This window comes from Podarcis melisellensis (assembly GCF_964234715.1).
Source record: "Podarcis melisellensis genome assembly, chromosome: 3".
Lineage (NCBI taxonomy): Eukaryota > Metazoa > Chordata > Lepidosauria > Squamata > Lacertidae > Podarcis > Podarcis melisellensis.
Window position 1 is genome coordinate 108,799,935 of NC_138530.1, and position 23,068 is coordinate 108,823,002.

General features: G+C 41.6%; 1 protein-coding gene across 3 annotated transcripts in view; it reads right to left on the minus strand.

Moving 5' to 3' along the window:
- Nucleotides 1–23,068, minus strand: part of PLCB1 (phospholipase C beta 1) — a 455,075-nt gene that overhangs the window by 348,074 nt on the left and 83,933 nt on the right. The window contains exon 1 of one of the 3 annotated variants that reach the window (XM_081906045.1): nt 10,560–11,315. The exons of the other annotated variants lie outside the window; for them this stretch is intronic. The gene's annotated coding sequence lies outside the window, so the exon portion shown is untranslated. Of the gene's footprint in view, nt 1–10,559; nt 11,316–23,068 lie in introns of those variants that run through there. 3 annotated transcript variants of the gene reach the window in all.

Below are 23,068 nucleotides of genomic sequence, written 5' to 3' on the forward strand. Positions count from 1 at the left end.
GGTTTATCCCTATGTAATGTCATTGAGCACAAAGATGCTGATAATCTGACCATGTAAGAGACATTTTTGTGGCACATATTATGGCCACAGGGAGAGAAGAAGGAAATTCTCTCATCCAAAGAGAGAGAGAGAGAGAGAGAGAGAGAGAGAGAGAGAGAGAGAGAGAGAGAGAGGAGGAAAAAAAGAAAAGAAAAAGCAATTCATTATAAATAGACAAACAGAATTCCTTAAAATATGTTGCCACAGAGAATGTATGAAAGCCAGCCCAACATGATAAAAAGCAACAGAAAATGCTAGCCCTATTCGCTCCCTGTAGAGAATGGAATGGTGTGGTGTTCAGGAAGATAGGTCTATCCACAAAAACAAGTCTTTTAAAAAAAATAAAATAAAAAGGAAGTAGAAGATATGGACTCAGAAAAGCAGCTCTTTGATGTATGTTTACTCTTTCGTTTCAAAAAAAAGGAAATGAATTTTTGAAGTGTATTTGTAAAATTGGTATTGCAGCAGGAGGCCGCATCTGTTAACTTTCAAGGATGGCACATCACTTTTGAAGCTGTAAAATGCCGTGAAGAACAGTCTGTGGACCTAGAACTCTTTCAAAAATCACTGAACAAATGGGTACCAAACAGGATTCTCCAGTAACACTGCAGCTCAATATGGATATTTTAGGAATTATTTTTCCTGCTTTTAACTCACGCTGTTTGGTGTTTGCTGTACAAATATTAGCAAAACACCATACCAATCCCAAAAAATATTAGCCAAATACCACGTTCTGTTCCTCCAGAAAATCCTAATGCAATATGGGGCGTCCTTTGATTCTAGAAGCACTTTTATATCAAAAACCCACAACAGTTGTCCAAATTGTTCAAAAAGCTCTCATTTGCTCCACTGACTTCAAACCATTTGGCCAATGCTTATACAATCTGTTATATCAATGTCACCTCTCTCCAAAGGTCCATGCCACAAGATTTAGAACCACTGAAAAATGAGAGTACCAACCGGCGCTACATCATTCTCCCCTCCAATTAAAGTGTGTAATTCCCTGGCTTGGTATACAAAAAGAATGGTGCTTGGATGTATTACAAACCAGACACCATTTCTCACAGAGGAAGTCGTCCTGTTCAGAATAGTAAATGTTCATCAATTCATGCACAATTCATGCTGAAGCTAAGCTGATCTAGATCTGTGTGCAGCATCTGGATGTGTGACCATTCATTACCCTAATGCTGTTGTACAAACCTATAGTGAGATCACACTTGGAATGCTGTGCACATTTCTTGGCACCTCACTACAAAAAAGATGTTGTAAACATGGAAAAGTTTCAGCAAAGGGCTACAAAAATGGTCCAAGGGTTTGGAGTCACTTTACTATAAGGAAAGCCTATATTTGGGTGGGTAAAGGTAAAGGGACCCCTGACCATTAGGTCCAGTTGTGGCCGACTCTGGGGTTGCGGCGCTCGTATCGCTTTATTGGTTGAGGGAGCCGGCGTACAGCTTCCGGGTCATGTGGCCAGCATGACTAAGCCGCTTCTGGCGAACCAGAGCAGCGCACGGAAATGCCGTTTACCTTCCCGCCAGAGTGGTACCTATTTATCTACTTGCACTTTGATGTGCTTTCGAACTGCTAGGTTGGCAGGAGCAGGGACCGAGCAACGGGAACTCATCCCGTCACAGGGATTTGAACCACCGACCTTCTGATCAGCAAGTCCTAGGCTCTGTGGTTTAACCCACAGCGCCACCCACATCCCACATTTGCGTGGGTAGGGCAGTGTTAGTTCAGCAAAAAGGTGATAGGGATGCATGTGTGTGTGTGTGTGTGTGTATATATAAACTTTATTTGTGTAGCCGACAGGCCATAGCATCAAAGGACAAACACCAACAAAAATACATTACGAATATAGTTACCATAAAATCTTATGACCTATTAAAACCCTAGATAAAAGCTGGATTATCATTCATCCATGACCCTCTGTCCCATGGGCGGTGGCCTTTTCTCTGGTAGATTGTTCCAGGTCGGTCAAGTAAATAGACCAGCCAAATTGAAAGATTATAAATATAAATATAACCTCGGAGGGATGGTCAGGACAGGGAGAAAGATAATAATAACCAGATGCAGATAAATTAATAATCTCAGTACTTAAAACTTGGCAGAGGTAGAGGTAATAAAATAATAATAATAAAACGTAAAGGGATGTATATATTTATGCATGGTATTAAGAAAGTGCTCAACATGCTAGAATCTGGGGACATTTAATAAAACTGAATTTTGAGAGATCCAGGATAGACAAATACTTCTTCACACGGTACATAATTTAACTAGGAAATTTGCTCCCATTGATGGCCACCAACTTGGATGGCTTTTAATGTGGAGCAGTCAAATCCATGGAGTATGCAGCTATGAGTGGCTACTAGTCTTGGCTACTAGTCATGATGGTGATGTTCTACCTCTAGTTCCTGGCATGTACAAATGGGGGAGTGTTGTGGCACTCAGGTGCTGTTTCCAGATTTTCCATCTGGTTGGACACAATTAGAACATGATGCTGTAGGCCTTTGGTCTGATCCAAACATAATATATAAGGACCTAAAAACAGCTCTTCTGCTGTTTTTAGGTCCTTATATATTAACTAAGAAATGGAGAAAGATGATAGATGGAGGAAGAAGTAGGGTGTGATGTAGGGTAGGGAAAATTCATCCCTCAGAGTCTGCCAGATCTCTGGAGAATTTCAGAATGTGTTGTCTGAAGACCTACTTCTTTTTGCTCTCCTGGCTATTATTATTATTTTTTAAAACTGCACTTATAACCAATGAGCAAAGCAGTAGAAGTATATACCATACTTTTCTGTGTATAACACATCCCCTTGTAAAATTGGGGACCCCCAATTTTAAACATAATTTTCCCGTAAAAAAAAAAACCTAGTCTTATATACGGAAAAATACGGTACATACACAAGGTTCAATCTAAAATCTGTGGCAGCCAGTTCTATAAAACGATCATCAATCCCATGTACTTTTTAGGTGAACAAGATGCCTGGAGTTCAGCCATGTGGCTCTGAAGTCACTGTAGTACCGTAACACAGCAGAACCGTTTGGCCTCCGTCCTCTCAAAGTTTGGCCCTGCAATATTAAAGCAGCACGCTTCAATATTCATCACAACCTGTCCCTCTGAAACTGGTGGCTGTGCCCTGCAGCTGTTACAAAAGCGAAAAACAGCCCCCACCCCCAACCCCTCAAAAAAAAATTTGCTATAGTGCGATGCTGGCTTCCAGTGAGTTCCAAAATACCCTCCAACCCTCACATAACAGAATACAGAGCTGTTTCTATTTTAGACATGTAATGATCCATCCAATGTGTGCACTGGGCGGGAGTGAAGTAGCACTGATGGCCTGTGTATTTATAAACATCACTAGGATCTGAAGGAGGGAGAAGCTGGAACAAGTAAAGCTTTTAAAAAGCAAAATCAAGTTCATCTGCATTAAGGGAGGGAAGAGATCCCAACCAGTGCAGATAGATGTTCCCTGCCCTAACACATTTAGCAGTACAGCAGCAGAAGAAGAGTGTCTTTCCTTTCCCTTTACATAAGAAGGCAATTATATTGCTGAGAACCAAGAAACAAATAGCAATTAATTTAGGTCTAAAAGCTAAGCTGACTGTTTTAAGTAACGGAGACCATTACAAGCCTTGTTCAAGCACGCATGGAAACTTCTCCTCAATCAAGACCAGATTCAGGAATTATCATTAACCTTTGCCGTCAAGTCCAGCTTATTAACTTAAGTTTCCTGGTTAATATTTCTAGGTGTTTCCTGTGCTTAGAAGAGCAGTAAATCAAACCTGTGTGCTACTGATGTAGTCTGGCTGCCCAAGTTCATAGACAACCAGTAGTGGACATTTTAAGAGGAACAAAACCATCCAAAACATCTGTACTTGTACAGCAAATGTAGTATGGACTTTAGACTCTCTATGGTGAAACAATGGAGCCAAGATACATAATAATAAGGGGAAACACAGAGTGATATTCACCTGGGGCTACACAAATATACAGTAAGAGGCATACATAATTAAATGTCCCACCACACTGAAAAATAAGTCATATTCATGAGAAACTGACATGGAGGTCAAAAGCCTAGCTCCTACCTCAAGTACTTGTTCTCCACAAGCAAGGTATTTTGACATGTATGAAACAGTGTTGTGAAACTTACAATAATTGTATTTATGTTCCTGCTAATTACATACAGTGGTACCTCGGGTTAAGTACTTAATTCGTTCCGGAGGTCCATTTTTAACCTGAAACTGTTCTTAACCTGAAGCACCACTTTAGCAAATGGGGCCTCCCGCTGCCACCGTGCCGCCAGAGCCCAATTTCTGTTCTTATCCTGAAGCAAAGTTCTTAACCTGAAGCACTATATCTGGGTTAGTGTGTAACCTGAACCATATGTAACCTGAAGCGTATGTAACCCGAGGTACCACTGTATTATATTTTTGCATTACCTTGCTTTTGTAAACTGCTCTGCAACCATTTTTGGTTGGAACACAAATCTCTTAATGAATAAATTACATTATGCCATTTCCCACCTGTATTTCGGGGGCATATCATCCAAGAACTTCCATCATAGGCTTTTTCCTGAACCACTAGATCAGATTCTCTACCTTTGTTGTTTTCCTTCTTAAAATATTCACTTGAGCCTCAAGGTCTCAGACTGAAGCCTAGTTCTGAGGTGTGTAGCTCAGTGCCTTGGCTGCACCACTTCACACAGTAGTTAACAGTTTTGAAAGACTAAAAGCTCCCCCATTCATATATTTTTTTAAAAAGCATTCTAGATAGATGACAGAGAGAAGGGTTATTGAGCTTCACCCCTGACATGCTACTTTCCTATTAATTTTTATCTGCACCCACAGCAGTGCATCCAGGGCAATGGTTGACCCTATACCAGCAACAACGAGGCCCAAGATCAATGATATCATGGACCTTTTTAACTTTAAAGGCAAAGGATTTATAAAAAGTTGCTTTAAAATGACTTGGAAAGTATTGGCTGCATGGTGAACGTATCCATTTTTATCCCAGCAGTGGATTTGCCGAATGCTTCTATTTATTGTATTTGGTGTTTAAATTCCTGGACTATCACAGAGACTTAGAACATTCAACAACTTATTATTTAGAATGTAGTGCATCTTAAATAAATCTCCAAATGCCCCGTCCCAGAAATCCAGGAAGGCCAGCTGCCTACAAAGTTATTCCATATAAATTATGGCGCTAACTGATTTGCCATCAAGGACTTGTATCCCTCAGAAAGTCAAACTTGGTTAAAATGCCATGTAAATAAACAGATTAACCTGCACAAATAGCTGAAACATTTACAACACATTGTATGCACATTGTAACAACCATTTTATGGTATCTGTGGCGTTCATACGGAGCCCTCGGTTGTTCCACGGACTATTGACCTGTACAACACTGCTTTATTCTTCCGCTGCCACCAACCAGGTTTCTTCTGGTGAAATACTGAGTCTCAGTCAGGTTGTAAAGTCAACAATGAAGATTAAAGTTTATTGAAGAACAAACAAGTTTTAAATATGTTCAGAACGGTTTCTCAGATTCGCACCCTTAACTAGATGTGGCACTATCTCACACTGTCACACTCTTCTCTGTCAGTTCTATCCCTGTCTCTTACTCTATTGTCACAACCACTATGTTGTGAAACTGAAGGAGGTCTGAACTTTGGAGGTCTTTAAGCAGAGGCTTGACAACCATATGTCAGGAGTGCTCTGATGGTGTTTCTTGCTTGGCAGGGGGTTGGACTCGATGGCCCTTGTGGTCTCTTCCAACTCTATGATTCTATGATTCTATGGTATCAGAATTTGGAGTTGGGAAACCGTTAAAATGATATATCAACTAGGGGGATACAAGGAAGTCGCTTAACAATGTTAATAAGATTAGTTTTAATAAGGTTAGGATTTATGTTTGTCTGTTTATTTGTTTGTATGTTTACAAGTTTGTGAAAATCAATAAAAAAATTAAAGAAAAAAAATACATTAACCATTTCCACCCCCCTGTACAAACATAATCACAAGGAATGGGCAAACGCCACAGTATCTATATTTTCACAGGCCCATTAGAAGTTCTTAAACTTTCATTCACAATATTATTTCAATATCATTTTAATTATATTATACTTCCAACTACTTTTTTGATTATTATATTTTATATATTTTTAGCTTTTTGTATTTTATTTGTGTCGCTTTAATTGGTGCAAGCTGCCCCTTTGCTGGAGTGTAGGTGACCAGAAGCTTAAGACAAAATCTAATACTTTCTGAAATATTTGTATCTGGTGATTTTCCAGCTTATGTAGGATTCATCTTGAACACCAATTGCCAAGTAAAAGGTGTGTAATATGAAGTGAAATCCAATACAGCTGTTTTTTAAAAAATAAAAAAGCTGCAATGCAATGCCAGTGTCTTCTCTAACATTTAAATGTTAGACATTTATAAACTCTGCATGCCTCACAGTAAGGAAAGAATCACAAAATACATTTCATCACCTTTTAACAGAGTAAAATGAGGTTTAATAGAGTGCAATATGAAAAAGGGCATGCACATTCCCCTGGAAGAGCATTTTATAAGGCTGGAGGATGACTCATTGGCATTTATTTTCATTAAGCTATAGTGATTCCCATGAATGTATTCTGCGCCTCGGAGTCTGTATTGCTTAAGCACATCCTAATTAAGGGATGTTGCAATTAAGAGACTCATGTGACGCTAAGGTCACGGACACAATTTCCAATTATTCAGATTATCACACATTTTACTTTCAAATTGCAGGAACTAGTGAAAACCTAACTCCTCTTTGCAAGCTTTTGGGGGGAACGTACAATTCAATGAGAGTTTTCTCCACCTTTGTTATGTTGGAGCATGCAAGCTGATGGGTGCCATGATGTTGATGTTGTTGTTGTTGTTGTTATTGTTGTTGTTGTTGTTGTTGGCATCCATCTGTCTTGACAGACAATGGACTGTGCCTCTGGGGGTAATTCAAACAACTGAAAGATCACAGCACCTGTTGAGGCCACAGAGACTGGTAACTCGTAACTGCTGCCTCCCACATTGCTTCTACTGCATTAGCAGCACTGAAGTGACATCTCTGGGGTGCAAGCCTGGGCAGTGGGTATGGAGTTCCTCGGTTGCCCAGACAAAAAGACCCCCTTCTCAGCCTCACTGTGGTCCAAAGGAAAGCAGAGCAATACATTTGGCACCATCTTGGCTGCAGGAGTTGCTGGGGGAGTTGCCGCAAGGCACCATCCAACTGTCCAGATTGTGTAGGGTTCGTCTCCTGAAGGTGTCCCACAAGACAGTTGCCAAGTATGTGTAGTTTATTGCGTTGCTCCCTAAGAGCTTCAGTTTGGGTTTGCCTGATCTGCACTTGTGCAGAGCTTCTCTGAATTCATCATACTCTGCTCCACTCAAACATACAAGAGAGGGTTTCAGGTCTCGTTAAGGGACTGGGGACAACTACAATATACAACATCTGCAAGAGAACAGATAATTTACCTAAACAGATTAAATGCTAATAAACAGAACGATAGTCAGTTGGACTGGTCATGCGGTTCCCAGCAAATCAAGGATAGTTTAATCAATATTAAGAGTTCAGCGATAAAGAATGTCTGTGCATGCACCTACACATCAGCTAAGTTTAATGTCCTGACCTGAATGCTAGCCATAAAGTCATTCGAACTTCCGAGCTGAAGAAGAAATTTCATGGAAAATGCTACTAGGTTTGTAATGCAGTCATGAATAAACAAATTCATATAGCAAAACAAGTAATTCTAAACTTTGGCAACATCACCCTAGAAAAGATCCCCCTGTCTTAGTCCAGAGTCAAGTTCATAGGAAGCCTTCAAAGGACTGCATCCCAGAGTGTCTGAGGAAATTACTTGAATGGAAGGCAGGCTGATAACCCATTCTCTGGGATAGATGTCCATTATGGGAAATGTCTCGGCCAAAACAACTGCAGGCAAAACATGATGCCCTGCAAATATTGTTGGAATAACTCCCACCAGATCCAGCCAATATAGCCAAAGGTTGGGGATGATGGATGCTGTAGTCTAAAAACAGAGTTTTATGAACTTGCTCAAGTCACCTTGCCTCTGATCACAGAGCAATATCCAGTCAGCTACTATTTTCTCCATTTGTCCCTCTCTGCTGAAGGCAAATATATACCCCCTGTTTCCAAGACAACAGGGGAAGATTATAAATTGCAGAAAGGGAGTATTGAAGGGAAAGCTGGTGTGCCTGTGTTTTAGCCTGGGATGCTGGCTACAGCACTGAATATTCAAAGTATGTACTTTAGTACCTGGCTACCTGTTATATCTTTCATGTCCAAAGTTGTCATATGTAAGCCAGTCTCTTACAAAAATTCAGAAGCCCCCTCAGAGATAGAGAAAGCTAGAGAGATTGTAGAACTAATCATTACCTTTCTCCAGTGCTTACCTCTGCTTAAATCTCTGAAGGCAGCCCTGTATAGGGAAGTTTTAAAAAATGATTTATTATTTTTTTATATATGTTGGAAGCCACCTAGAGTGGCTGGGGGAACCCAGTCGGATGGGTGGAATATAAATAAAATTATTATTATTATTATTATTATTATTATTATTATTATTATTATTATTATTATTGATGTCCCTGTTTTCAATGGAGAAATGTTGGAGGGTATACTAACAGATCCTTCCAACAGCAGTCAGGTAGTTAGGGCTAGTGAAAACTGCATATGAATATTGTCCGTTTACAGTAAGTGGCACTTCTTAGTCTAACACTACTGAAGTGCTCTTTTTTGTTGGCTGCCACAACTATGCAAATTCCCAATAGGCAGTTTCCTGACAAACAGAACATAGGCACAAGCTACTCTATGCTGAAGAGGTGCATGGACTGCTCAAGTGAAAACACTTTTATCTGAGGCTAGCACTGGTGGATATCCTTGGTTCCTTGTCACCTAACAAGCATTCCAGAAGCTCCAAAGGATTTGCCGCATATTAGCCTTAATATGGGACATGCTTTGCATTCATTTCCCGAGGGGATATTCCCTGTTACATCTCTGCAACCACAGAGGAAGCACAGAATGTGCCCTTTTGAAAAGCAATAAAATTACCCACAAAATGCTAAATGCCTGTGTTGTTTCTGTTTTGTATTTCTGTGAAAATGTTTACGTGGGTGGGTAATGAAGCTTAATACAATGCCACCATTTAACATTTGAAGCACTCCGGATTCAAGAAGCAATCCGGGCTGAGAACACAACTGCAGGGAAACATTAATGGTGGCTGTGCTTTTTATTGCTGTGCATAGGTCAGCAGCACTTTAGGGCTTAGTTCTCAGAGAGAGGTGGTTCAATTTGTGCCTCGGCCAAACGCCTTCAGACTGCAGGAGGATGCTCGCTTTATCAAATGCTTCCACAAGGAAAATGTCCAATTTTATACTGAGGAACATTAAATAATATGAGCAGGCACACAATTTAAAAATGGAATAGCCCAGGTACAGGTTGACCAATTCAGTGAACTCAAAGGTAGTTGCCATCCCTAGCATCTCTCTCTCTCTCTCTCTCTTTCTCTCTCTCTCTCTCTCTCTCTCTCTCTCTCTCTCTCTCTCTCTCTCTCACCTTTAGCACTAATATTGTTCAATCCACATTGGTACCACTAACCTGACAATTTCTGCCTGATGCTCAGAAGCCTTCTAATAGACCAACAGCTTATGTATGATGATGATCTTAAAACCATAAAACTCCACCCTCCACCCAGTACATTACAAACCAATTTAAAATAAAAATATATTATTATAAGCATGCTGTTGTTAGACAGCAGTAGCTACCCCGCTCTCAATCAGTAGATTGACTTAACAGAAATATTGTTTAACAGAAAGTGGAGAAGATGGATGTTAGAAGGGACTGAAAGTCTTAAACAATATATATATTTTTAATGTAACCAGTAGATGGAAAATCAGAAGTTTTCTTTTTGTATCTTTCTCTAATTTGTATTTCTTTTATTTCTTTTTTCTCTTTTCTTATTGTTACAATCTTACTGCCTTTCTGTCCTATGTCATAAAGTCCAGAGATTGTATACTCAGGGGGGTGGTAGATGGTTGATGGAGGAGCCTGGGTGAGAGACAGGGTGAGAGTCTGAGAGGAGAAAGGAAAAATCCCAGGTAAGAGCTGAGAGAAGGTCTAGTACCTTCTGTGGCTGGTAACGGCTAAAAATTATTTACTAAGAAAGGACTCTGTATTCTACCTATTTCTATTTGTATGTTTGGTAGCTGCAATTTTATTGTATTATGAAAAACTTTTATAATACAATAACAATCTCATTTTAAAAAAGGGAGTCTCAGAGAACAGAAATCAATGGCCAAGGAAATTTCCATTTTCTTCTGGGACTCCCAGCGGAATAACGTTGGGTGGGCTTCCAAGGATCAAACATTTGCTGTAAGACTACTCCTTGAAACACTTTCCTGCCAAATGCTACTATAGCAGGTGAATATCTGTCTATTTTATAATGCTTGAAAATTTTATGCACGGAAGCCTAGGCAACTTACCTTTCAAATATCTTCCACGGGGAAGGTGAGCTATGAAAGTCAGTAGAGAATGGGCTGCAACCTACTCACTGCTTGGTGGCTTTCTCTATATTCTCCAAAGCCTTCCAAATACATTCCTCCAGTCAATTTGAAGGTGGCTTTAGATATTTTGTTCCACAGTGAAAGTGGGGCACTAGCAAGAAAGTATCCAGGGGCCTTGGTTGAACACCTTTGTGACCTAGCAATGCCATTGTCTCAGGCCAGCCAATCCTGGGGCTTTTCAGCTGTAACGTTCTTTGGCTCAGGTTAGGTGATGGTGTGTGGGCTTTATGGGAGCACAGCTGGATGATGATATTATTCCCATGAATGGTGTTTCAGACTGGGCTTGAGCAATGGTGCCAACCAGATAAGCAGGTGTTGTAAATCTGTCTGCTAGCATGGAGAGAGACCAGAGATAAATGTTCAGGGTCTCAGCCTTTCTCATAAATCAAAGCCTCTTAGATGAACCAAAGTTCAGCAACTCAGGAAAAGTCTTTAGCCCATTATTGGCAGATGTCACAGAAAGGGAGGGAGAATCTTCCAGAGAGAAAGTCTCCATGGTAGCCATAGAGGAGGGCAACCAATCAATGGGTCTGGCTGAACCAGAAGTGGAAGGGGACCTGGAAGGACTGACTTAGGTTCTGTTACTAAGTACATGTTGCCATTGGCACAGATGTGAACAGTTCCAGCCAACCCACTGGAGCCATCCCTGGCAAGCTCATTCTTCTTGTCAATAACCATGTACCGTATTTTTCGCTCTATAAGAAGCACCAGACCACAAGACACACCTAGTTTTTAGAGGAGGAAAACAAGGGGGGAAAAATATTCTGAATCTCAGAAGCCAGAACAGCAAGAGGGATCGCTGCGCAGTGAAATCACACACATTTCCCCTTACTTTTTAGGAGGGAAAAAGTAGAGCAAAAAATACGGTAACTGTTTGGACCCATCCTACCCTTTAAAAGTAGTGTTGGGACAACTTCTTAGCTATCATCTAGTCATGAACCTTAAGAGATCTGCTGCGGCCTTACAAATCTTGCATCCTGTACTTTGGACAGTGTAATGATTTGCTGAATAAAGGCTTTAAAGTTCCCTCAAGCTGAGAGTCCAAAGACTGTGTCTGAGAGGGGGAGCCTGGATACTGTACTTTTAGGACATCCAGCCTGACACAGTCATTCAGATTCTTAGGAAGGGCTGATCTGGGAAGGAGGATGGTCCCTCCTCCCATCTTGTCTATTTACTTCAGGATAAGGCACCCTCAGGAGATATAGGAATGCTTCAGGAGAAGGAGAAGCCATCAGATCCATTAGTCTTCCTTATTTACCAGTTTATTTACCAGTTTATTTACCAAGAAGTTATTCAAGACAAGGAGATGGTAGTATTAAAAGGAAACTGATTTAATTAAATTCAGAGCCAATTCCTGGCATGTGCTCTGCATGAAAATGCTAAAAGATGCATTCGAACAGCACACAGAGTTTCTGTGATGTTCCATTATCAGCATGAAACTCACTATTTTGAAAAACAAGAAAGCACCCGCAAAACATGCCATATCATAGAATCATAGAATCATAGAGTTGGAAGAGACCACAAGGGCCATCGAGTCCAACCCCCTGCCAAGCAGGAAACACCATCAGAGCACTCCTGACATATGGTTGTCAAGCCTCTGCTTAAAGACCTCCAAAGAAGGAGACTCCTCCACATTCCTTGGCAGCAAATTCCACTGTCGAACAGCTCTTACTGTCAGGAAGTTAATGTTTAGGTGGAATCTTCTTTCTTGTAGTTTGGATCCATTGCTCCGTGTCCGCTTCTCTGGAGCAGCAGAAAACAATCTTTCTCCCTCCTCTATGTGACATCCTTTTATATATTTGAACATGGCTATCATAACACCCCTTAACCTCCTCTTCTCCAGGCTAAACATGCCCAGCTCCCTTAGCCGTTCCTCATAAGGCATCGTTTCCAGGCCTTTGACCATTTTGGTTGCCCTCCTCTGGACACGTTCCAGTTTGTCAGTGTCCTTCTTGAACTGTGGCACCCAGAACTGGACACAGTACTCCAGGGGAGGTCTGACCAGAGCAGAATACAGTGGCACTGTTACTTCCCTTGATCTAGATGCTATACTCCTATTGATGCAGCCCAGAATTGCATTGGCTTTTTTAGCTGCCGCGTCACACTGTTGGCTCATGTTGTGGTCAACCAAGACTCCTAGATCCTTTTCACATGTACTGCTCTCAAGCCAGGTGTCACCCATCTTGTATTTGTGCCTATCATTATTTTTTTTTGCCCAAGTGCAATACTTTACATTTCTCCCTGTTAAAATTCATCTTGTTTGTCTTTCACTCTGTCTCGCATTTTTACATTATCTTCATAGCCATTCGGTGCTGCACCAAAGAAAAAAACCCTGAAAGGGTTTCTTAATGGCATAATCTCAGTCAATGAGAGATCAAACAGTGGATATAATCACATCGTGAAATTCCATTTGGCTAAAATAAATAAAAAATCTAGAAACTATAACAATTGCCGCTGAACAAATCACCATTTTGAATGTCCCCAATATGCTTCAGAAACGCCCCCCACCCTACCTACCCCAGTCTAGCTCCGTACTACTGCCTTAAGATCAATGTTGTTTTAGTGAGGTCAGTCTGGCCGTTCCAGCCTTTGTAAATCTGCCTCGGATGCAACCTTAGATGCCAGCTCTATATGCTAATCAGCACCATGGAAACAGACGCGCAACTTCTGAGTTAAGTACAATCGGCAAACACCAGATGAGCAGTGAATCAAGGGCTGAAGACAACGGCTGTCAACAGATTGCCAACAGGAATTTAATGTGATTTTTTTTGTTGCGTCACCTACATTAGTACTCCCCTGTGAACATGTGCAAGCGGTGGCTGGTTCAGCAGGCACTATTACTACATTACCCATTGATCTCCTGTGCCCTATGCTTTCTTTGCTATCTCACCTATCTTCCTTAGCCGTCTTGCCTTTCCCCATCAACAGCACACAGTCTGTACCCTGCACAAGTTTTTCCCAGTACACATCCTTTTATGCATGTCACTGTCCCTTTGGTTCTGCCTCTGCTGTAGTTCCCCACCCACTGCTTGATTTACACTAGGGGTGGGCAATATCTGGTTTTCAACATTGTGATATATCACCAGCTAGACATTGTGATGTGCAAATATATCACGGCATCTGAATTAACGATGCAGCTGGTTTTCAACTTTGTGATACATCATCAGTTAAACATCGTGATATACAGATATATCACAATTTCTGAAAGAAGGATGGAGTTATGTAGAGGCATTGGCTGGCTTCACAGCTTCCACTGCATCATGATTTTTGCATAGCACACACACACACACACACACACACACAGACACGATTCACGATATATTGCAAGGTCAAAAAGTATGAAACCTTTATCACGATATGGACTTCAAATCATTTTTAGATGATGCATATATTGATATATTGCCCAGCCCTAATCCACACAATTTCTAAACTTATGCCTATCAAGGGTTGCCATGTGTCCTCTTTTTCCAAGACACGTCCTGTTTTTCAACAGAAAATTTGAGACAAATTGCATTTATTTGCTTTGAATGGCCATCATAGTATCCTCTTTTTTGCTCTTCAAATTATAGAAACCCTAAACAACCCTTCCTGTCTCTTATAGCAGCTTCAGGCATTCTCAAGCAGCACTAGGCAAGAAAAAGGAACTGAATTGCACTTCCTAAAAGTGCTTCTGAATGAATTTTCAGATGTGAGCTTGGGAGAGCTTGGGAGAGCAAGGGTAGAAATGTCTACCCTAACACTGACCAACCAGCTGATGGGAGGTTGTACTCTAAAACATATGGAGGGCACCTGATTAGCAAAGGCTGGTATACAAATACTTGTGCATCCTCTGTTATTGTCTCTTCCTGACATGCCAAGTAGCTCTCAGTCAGACCCTCCAGGTTCAAATTTCTGCATTCCGGGGGATGGGGGAGCGCAGCATGAACTACATTTCTGAGATTGCTACGTGCACCCATGACATTTGAGGATGTTTCAGTGTAAAAATAGTTGGCACAGCAGGTATTTCCTGTTACAAATGAACAACAGTTGTGACCGTGAAAGTTAATTTGCTTTGAAAGCAGTCTCATCCTTTGGAGTTTTCAAATGGATGCAAAAATAGTTCTCTTTTATTCAAAGTGTGTGTCCCTATCTTGCATGACCCAACCATGAAAGCCGTTTTTACACAACTCCAATATATTCATCACTACAAATTCATAACAGCTAAAATCTTAAATGATGGCCAACACTGATGCAATTAGTTTTGAAGCCCAGCTTTCTTTGTTTATTTTTGTTTTGGTTTAAAGTTGTCAGTACAACAAATACAAGCTGAACAGTGATACAAAACAGAAACCCCCAGGTATAATTAAAAGACCATTTGTGTACAAGGCAGAATCTTAACTGTCTTAGAACACCTCCTTTAATTTTATCTGTATGCTTTTTTAGGACTATGAAGGTGAGGTGGAACAATAAATAGAGAACTCTTATCGTGCTTACCAGTAATTCAATTTAACTATGTCAAAACTCCTGACAGGTATTATTCACTGTAGAAATGTAAAAATTTCATACAGCAGAATACCCTTGGGTCATAGATGGTTCTTTGCTCATCTTAGAACATGAAACAGCAATCTAATTGACCATTAAGGTCAAGATCTTGTTACCGGTACTTCCAAGTAGCTAGCTGAATGTAGCAAACATTTTCTCTAATGATGTTAGACTGTTCATGTCCTGATCCTTCCATAGGCGTGATAAAGAAAGTGTACCAGCTCCACTGGAGTCACTGTGCAGAACTATTTTTGATGCTTTAAAGTTAAAAAAAATTCTAGGAAGAAACTCTGCTAAGCAATGCACATTCAACTGACTATGCAATGGAAATCAACAAAGGTTCTTCAGTAGGATGAAAGGCAATGGGAAGCCCATAGCATTAGGTTTCACCACACTGTAAATACCTCATGCAAATACTTAAACAAGTGACAAATTGTGGATTAAAGAGTTACAGGTGAGTTGTGGAGCTTTTAAGAAACCTGCAAAGGCAAACATCAAATTACTTTAAAATCTGGTATGTAAATTCCCTGCCTTATCCTCCTCTCAACATGCTATTCCTTCACAATTTAATGATTTCTGCTTTACTGATGTCTTCAGCACCAATATCGCTGTGACACGTTACAACTGCTCAACGTGTATTTATATAATTTATCAATGTACACATATCATTAAATAACAAAAGTAGTTTGAGCAAGGCTATCCAAGCATGTCGGTGCTGATGTGTTTAATCTCTTTTACGGTTAATTTCAATCCAGGTTTCATCGTTGTGCCAACACACTCTGCGGCAGCTAGTGGGAGCCTGGCTGAGCTAGTAGAAGAGAATACAGGGATGTTTCCACTAAATCCATCCACACACACACCCACCCCATGGAGATGTAAAGGACAGGGGAAGGGAGGAAAATTGGGGGCACAGGGTTCCCCCCCAAATATTACTGTTTCCCTCCCCCAGTTTGGGTTGTTGTTGTTTTAAAAAAGGTTTCCTCCCTTTTTCCGCTCCCCACCACCACTGTACTGCATCCACATAAAGGTAAAGGTAAAGGTAAAGGGACCCCTGACCGTTAGGTCCAGTCGCGGACGACTCTGGGGTTGCGGTACTCATCTCACTTTACTGGCTGAGGGAGCCGGCGTACAGCTTCTGGGTCATGTGGCCAGCATGACTAAGCCGCTTCTGGCAAACCAGAGCAGCGCATGGAAATGCTGTTTACCTTTCCGCCAGAGCGGTACCTATTTATCTACTTGCACTTGCTAGGTTGGCAGGAGCAGGGACCGAGCAACAGGAGTTCACCCCATCGTGGGGATTCGAACTGCCAACCTTCTGATCGGCAAACCCTAGGCTCTGTGGTTAAACCCACAGAGCCACCCGCATCCACAAAGAGATTCTATTAAATATCAGTAATAAACCCACAGTCCAGCTTAAGGTGAGTTTCGACTGTTGCCTCATTAAGGGCAGCCTAAATTAGACGCAACTACTTTACAAGTCTGCCCTATTGAGGTAGTAACAGAAGGATCTTCTCCTCTACAAGACTTCCGAGAGTGCCTCCAACATCTGAGAAATTTGTGCAACCATATCAGCCAAGTGACTATCATGTGATCAATATGCAATTCTAGCATTAATGTTCAATCTTGACTTAATTGTCTGAACTAAATGTATTGGCACAGTGCAAGATGGACTTCTAAGTGCATCCACCTCAGCAATGAACAGTCTCTCTATTCGCATTAATTACAAAATACCAAATTGCATCTGTTTCCATTAAGAGGAAGAAATTAAACAGTGAATGATCCATGCTAAATGCTAAAGGACAGCTGCCGCCACTGTTAAGCAAAGATATGGAGCAGAAAGCACAAATACTTGCCATCGCTTATCAAAGTCATTAGATATATGACGTGAACTAATCACAAGTGACCTGAACTAAGTGCTTGGAAACATTGTAATTATTTGCAAATAAAATAATAATAATGGGTTTGATGTAAGCTGCACCGTGCTTTCTTTCCATCAAGTAAATTCAGCATTTAGATATCCTTAGTTCCTAAGTCAGTTAAAGAAGCCTCAATGAAGTTGAAACTGAGGAAAATAAAGACAGATCAGCCTTAATGTCAAGAGAAGGTAGCAAGCCTTAAAGCAGCATATATTCACCATTCTGGGCAGAACCTAACTGCGTCATTTTCTATCTGATACCACTGAAGGGAGCCCAGAAATCCTGCAATACAGAAGGCATAATGACTATTGAGTCAGGATAATGAACTAAGTGCCACAAGCCACTGTAACCCAGATCTTTAATTTTTTAAAACAGGGAAGTAAAAAGTTGGATGCCACTGAGCACAACCAGGATCCTCTCAGGGCTGATATAAACATGGAACCAAACAAGATGGCCAACTGCAGTGTTACCACTTCAGACTGCAAAAGGGTGTATGTGGGCGAGACATATTAGGGAATCCTTCCCTTCATGGAAAGCTCCCTGCAACCAGAAATCTAGTACAGTAAGGAATAGGCTAGGGTAGAATCTGTCCCTGGTGTACTAGTTATCTTAATTTGTGAACCGTTTTATTACATGAGGGACCACTCAAAAAGTGGAATTTCGTTCTACTCTTTCTCATATCTGGATTCTACCACCTCACTGAGTACAGCAGGACACAGAAAGGCACAAGACTTAGTGGGAGCTGGGAAGAAGATAGCTACATGAAAAATACCAGACTGAGCTTCAGGGAGAAAATTCCAAAAAACTGAAGGTATAGGAAAATGGTTTTAGAGTAAGTCAAAGAAAAACTGTTTTATATATATATGCATGCAGTTCCCTTACATAATTTTAAAAGTTGTTTACCCATCCAAGTCTAAAATCCTTCTGGCAACTCATCACAAAATGACTGATTTCAGCTTATTGTTTCCTTATTACTGTGGTGCTGAAGATAATGACTGTGTGTACTGGATTATGGAAGAGCATCCTTGCAGGGACAGAAACTCATCATGCATAGCTATGAGCAATGTGATGCAATTCCTCTCTCTGTCTTCAAGTGATTGTCTAAGCATTTTAGAAAATGCTTAAGGAAGCAGACACTTCACTTACCTGCAGGCACACATTCCCCTCCCCTGCCAAAAACAAGAGCAACAACAATGTGTCTGTGAAGTCACACTAATAATCAACCACTGAATACAGGAGGCAGAGGTTTACACAAAGAATATGTCTCAGAATGCACTGCCCGAATAGAGGAAGACTCAGTGAATGATGTTCGGAATAAAATGTTTAGAAGGTGATGACGTCAATGCATGGCAGCTCTCTGTTGATCAGTGAAATGTTTTCGAGTGATGTGGCTACAAGACACTGATGTGGAAAGCCTGCATGACCAGTTGGGACCAGTTGTCCCAAACCTTATGTCCGATAAATTTTGTTGGTTACAATTCCCATCATCCCTGCTCAGGGGCCATGCTGAGGGGAGCTGGAGTGCAACAACATCTGGAGGGCCACAGGTTCCCTACCCCTAGATTAGAGGCTAACATAGGATGTGGGTGGCGCTGTGGGTTAAACCACAGAGCCTAGGACTTGCCGATCAGAAGGTCGGCGGTTCGAATCCCTGCGACAAGGTGAGCTCCCGTTGCTCGGTCCCTGCTCCTGCCAACCTAGCAGTTCGAAAGCACGTCAAAGTGCAAGTAGATAAATAGGTATCGCTGTGGTGGGAAGGTAAACAGCGTTTCCATGCACTGCTCTGGTTCGCCAGAAGTGGCTTAGTCATGCTGGCCACATGACCCAGAAGCTGCACGCCGGCTCCCTCAGCCAGTAAAGTGAGATGAGTGCCGCAACCCCAGAGTCGGCCACGACTAGACCTAATGGTCAGGGGTCCCTTTACCTTTACGTCACATAGGAAAAGTAACTGAGTATGGAATATATTTTTAAAGATTTTGAAGCCATTCAGTATAAAGCTAATGAATGAGAAAGATAATAATAATAATAATAATAATAATAATAATAATAATAATAATAATAATAATAATAATAATTTCTTATTTATACCCCGCCCATCTGGCTGGGCTTCCCCAGCCACTCTGGGCGGCTTCCAAAAAAAATATTAAAATACTATAATCCATCAAACATTAAAAGCTTCCCTAAACAGGGCTGCCTTCAGATGTCTTCTAAAAGTCTGGTAGTTGTTGTTCTCTTTGACATCTGGTGGGAGGGCGTTCCACAGGGAAGGTGCCACTTATAGATTGCTAAGGCATAGTCTTCTAGCTAAGACGTTGGGAGTCCCCTTTGTAGATCATTACCACTCCCAACAGAAGCTTGGTCCAATTCAGACAAACATTTGTTCTCTCAGCTGAAGCACAAACTAACTAACCTCTGCCAGATTACAGCCATGCTGCGTTCTCTAAGAGTCCATAACAAAAGCTGTACATTTCTTTGGGGAGGTATCCAAATGGCCTCATAGCTCATGTGGCTTTTGCAAGCCGTTTAAAGCTTTGGATTACATTTTTACAATCAGGGTGAATCATCACATGTAGAGCACCAGCAGCTGTTGAACACTACAAGCAACTAACTGCATTTAACTATATTTCAACAGATTGCAACAGCCCACTTCCTATCCACACCTGAAACCTGTTACCTTCTTCAAATATACTTATTCTATTTCAACGTTTACTGCCCCACTCTTCAAGACAGGTTCTCATAACAGCTTTCAACACAAAGCTATAAAAATCCAGTTAAGTTAAAATTAGCAACAATTGTAGCAAAAACAACAGCCGCCTAACGAGATGAAATCCAAGTTAAAATAAGACCCAAAAAAATGATAACATTTACACTAGGAATTGCTCCCTGCTGCTGAGATGCCAGCTCACTTTCACAAATTGCTGCTCATACAACCTTGCGTGAGTTCAGCACACTAACACTACACTGACTGTATGAGAAGGCAGAAGACTGTATGAAGACTGTATGAAGAAGGGTTGGCAGAAATAAGCTGGAAGTCAAATGTGAGGATTCAGCAAAGATGGACTTGCCTTGCACTGATTTGGAAAGTACACAAGTCTTCCCTGCTAAATTTGGAAGAATTCAAATAGTTCTTCAAAGCCAATTTGAGGGTGTGAGGAGGGTAAAGGGGCTCCAGGGGCAGATTCTTAGGATGGTTGCCCACCCTCAATCTCAGACGTGTGAGCCTTCGAAGTCCAGTGCTGCTGTACCATCAGCTGGGGAACAGTACCACAGTGCTAAACCTGAGCCTACTGGCTATTGAACCTGAGCCAAAGTTCTTATGGGGTGGAGCTCAGGAAAGATAGGCTGCCTGGAGGGACTCTTAACGTGTCTAAGTTCACCTCCAGCTATTGTGGGAGCAAGTTGCTTACTTGGAGCTTTCCAAGGTGCTACAACCACTGACCTGCCTCACACATATCTGCACAGATGGGTCAGAACAGACAGGGTGGAGAGCCCTGGGGGCACAACTCCCCACACATATCCTCTGGATCTGCTCCTACAGCTTCTTCTGCCTGTGGAGTGATGCTGATCCTTTTGGTCCTATGGGGGTAATACAAAGGGGGCTTCAGGGACAAAGTTCAAGAGTGGGGCACCCATCCCCTCTGGGGGATGAGTGGGGTCTAAATGCCCCATTCTGAGAATGTGTCTTTACCTTTTCCCCATAGGACTGAGGGGGTTTCACAGCTGAGAGAGTTGAAGGAGTGTTTAGATAAAAATCCAAGTTGGATGGAAGTTCAGGGGTTTTATTTGAGGTTGGGCTTCACAAAGAGAGGCTTTGACAGTGGTTCCTAAGCCTGGCTTGAGTGAAGTTCACTGGCATCCCTAGAATCTGAGGAGATGCATTCACACCCTGGCGCTTCTCATGTGAATCCACTGGCATGGAAGCCCCATGAACATGCCAACAAGACACTTCTGCCGCTGGACTCTAACCATGGTCCTGAACCAGCACCTTGATATGTATCCATGGGCCTCACCATATTTCACAATGTTTTCCAGAACTCTGGGCCTATTGATCTCCACCTCGTTTGGGCCATCATCTTCCCTTGGTGGTAAGCATCACTATGGAGCGAGACAGCTGACTCATAGGCTTTGCAGAAAAGAGCAAGATACACCACTTTCAGAAATCTTTCTCTCCCCCCCCCCCTTTTCAAATTTCACTCTGAGGCTTCTCTGCAATACAGAAGCTCACATTAAGCATTTGAAACACCACTTAGTCCTAGCAGCAACTACTGCAACTTACTCCTGTTAAGTACACCAAAATAATTAAAAAATTTTATTTATACCCCACCCTTCCCAGTTCAGAAACCCGGGCTCAGGGCAGCTAACAACAAATTTAAAACACTTAATTGTAATACAACATAAAAGCAGCATAAAATACAGTATAAAAGCATGAATAACAATAAAATTCAAAGTTCAAAAATCAATTTGAGGGAAATCCATCCAATAAACATTAGATAGGCACCAGGGCTAGCTGGCTAAATTAGACCTACTTGGGCCAGTGAGGAGGCCAGGGGAGAATTAGCTGTGGAGTCCCAGAGCGGGTAATCTTCATAAAAAGCGGGGAGGGGGAAGAGAAGGGAAATAAAAGATCAGGCTGAGTTCAAATTAAAGGCCAGGTGGAACAGCTCTCCTTTGGGCACAGTTCTGAAAGAGCGACTGAAAACAGATCAGCTTGGGCCAAATGCAGGACCTTGGAGCTAGAAAACACACACATATCCACATTGCTACATTTCCTCCCCACCCAACCCCACCTTCTTGCCTTCTTCAGTCATTTTAATCTGGCAAGGAAGCCTGAAGAATATATTCAATTATTTTTAATGGTCAGCTTTTTGTAGTCGGATAGACAATAAGCCACAAGATTACACCACACATTTGCGAGTTGCCCAGACGGAAAAGGACTTCATCAGCTGCGTTTGCAATTACTAGCAATGACTCCCATCTCCCCAACAAGAAGCCTGAGTTAAAACTCACATAAAATCCACTGAGATTCAATTTGTGCAGAGTGATGCCAGCTTAGCTATTTGTATAATTAAGACATTGTATTGCAAAACAGAAACTAGTTCGGTTCCGAACTCTCCGGCTGAGAGTCAAACATTTGCTCATGCACATATCAAGTGGGGACAGGGGTATAATTTATTTAGTTATTTTAACAAAAAAGGTGGACATGCAGCTGATTTCTATGTCCTTAACTCCCTGAGCTCCATCTTGTAAGAACATAAGGCAAGTCCACTGGACCATCTTGTCCAGCATCCTGTTCTTACAGCAGCCAACCAGATGCCCGCAGGAAGCCTTCAAGTTACACAAGAGCACAACAGCACTGTGCACCCAAAATTTCCAGCAACTGCTATTCAGAAGAACAATGCCTCCCACAGCAGAGCTAGAACATAGCCATCCCACAAACCCTTTCCCCCCCTCTGTCCAGCTTCAATACCAAAAGCAAACTGGAACCAGGGTGGTGACTGCTGGCTGCCATGCATCTCAGTAAGGTAAGATAGGGATGGGTTCAGCTCCTCTCACTCACACAGCCACTGTGTTGTAAATATCATTCGGATTGAACAAACAGATATGACTGCCCCATCCACATGCATCATTTGACCCTAACAACCAGTGCTATTTAGTGATAATGGTGTTGGACTTGGACCAGGGGGCTCAGATACATGGATCTCCATGAAACTTAAGGCTGGCATCACTCACTCTTTTACCTCTCAGAGTTGGCATGTAGATATAACCCGGTAGCTCAATGTATGCCTGCTCCAAGCTCCTTGGAGGAAGAGCACAATGCAAAATGTGAACATGAACTCTAGCCAAAAAAAAAAGTTCACCGTGAGAATGTTCTTGCTTGAACAGATTTTACCGCATTTATTTATGAGGCTCTTACTCAAATTAAGCAGTGGAGCTTTCTTTAGCTTCAGCACATTTAAGGAGAACCCTGAAAAAGTGCTGAAACATCAGTTT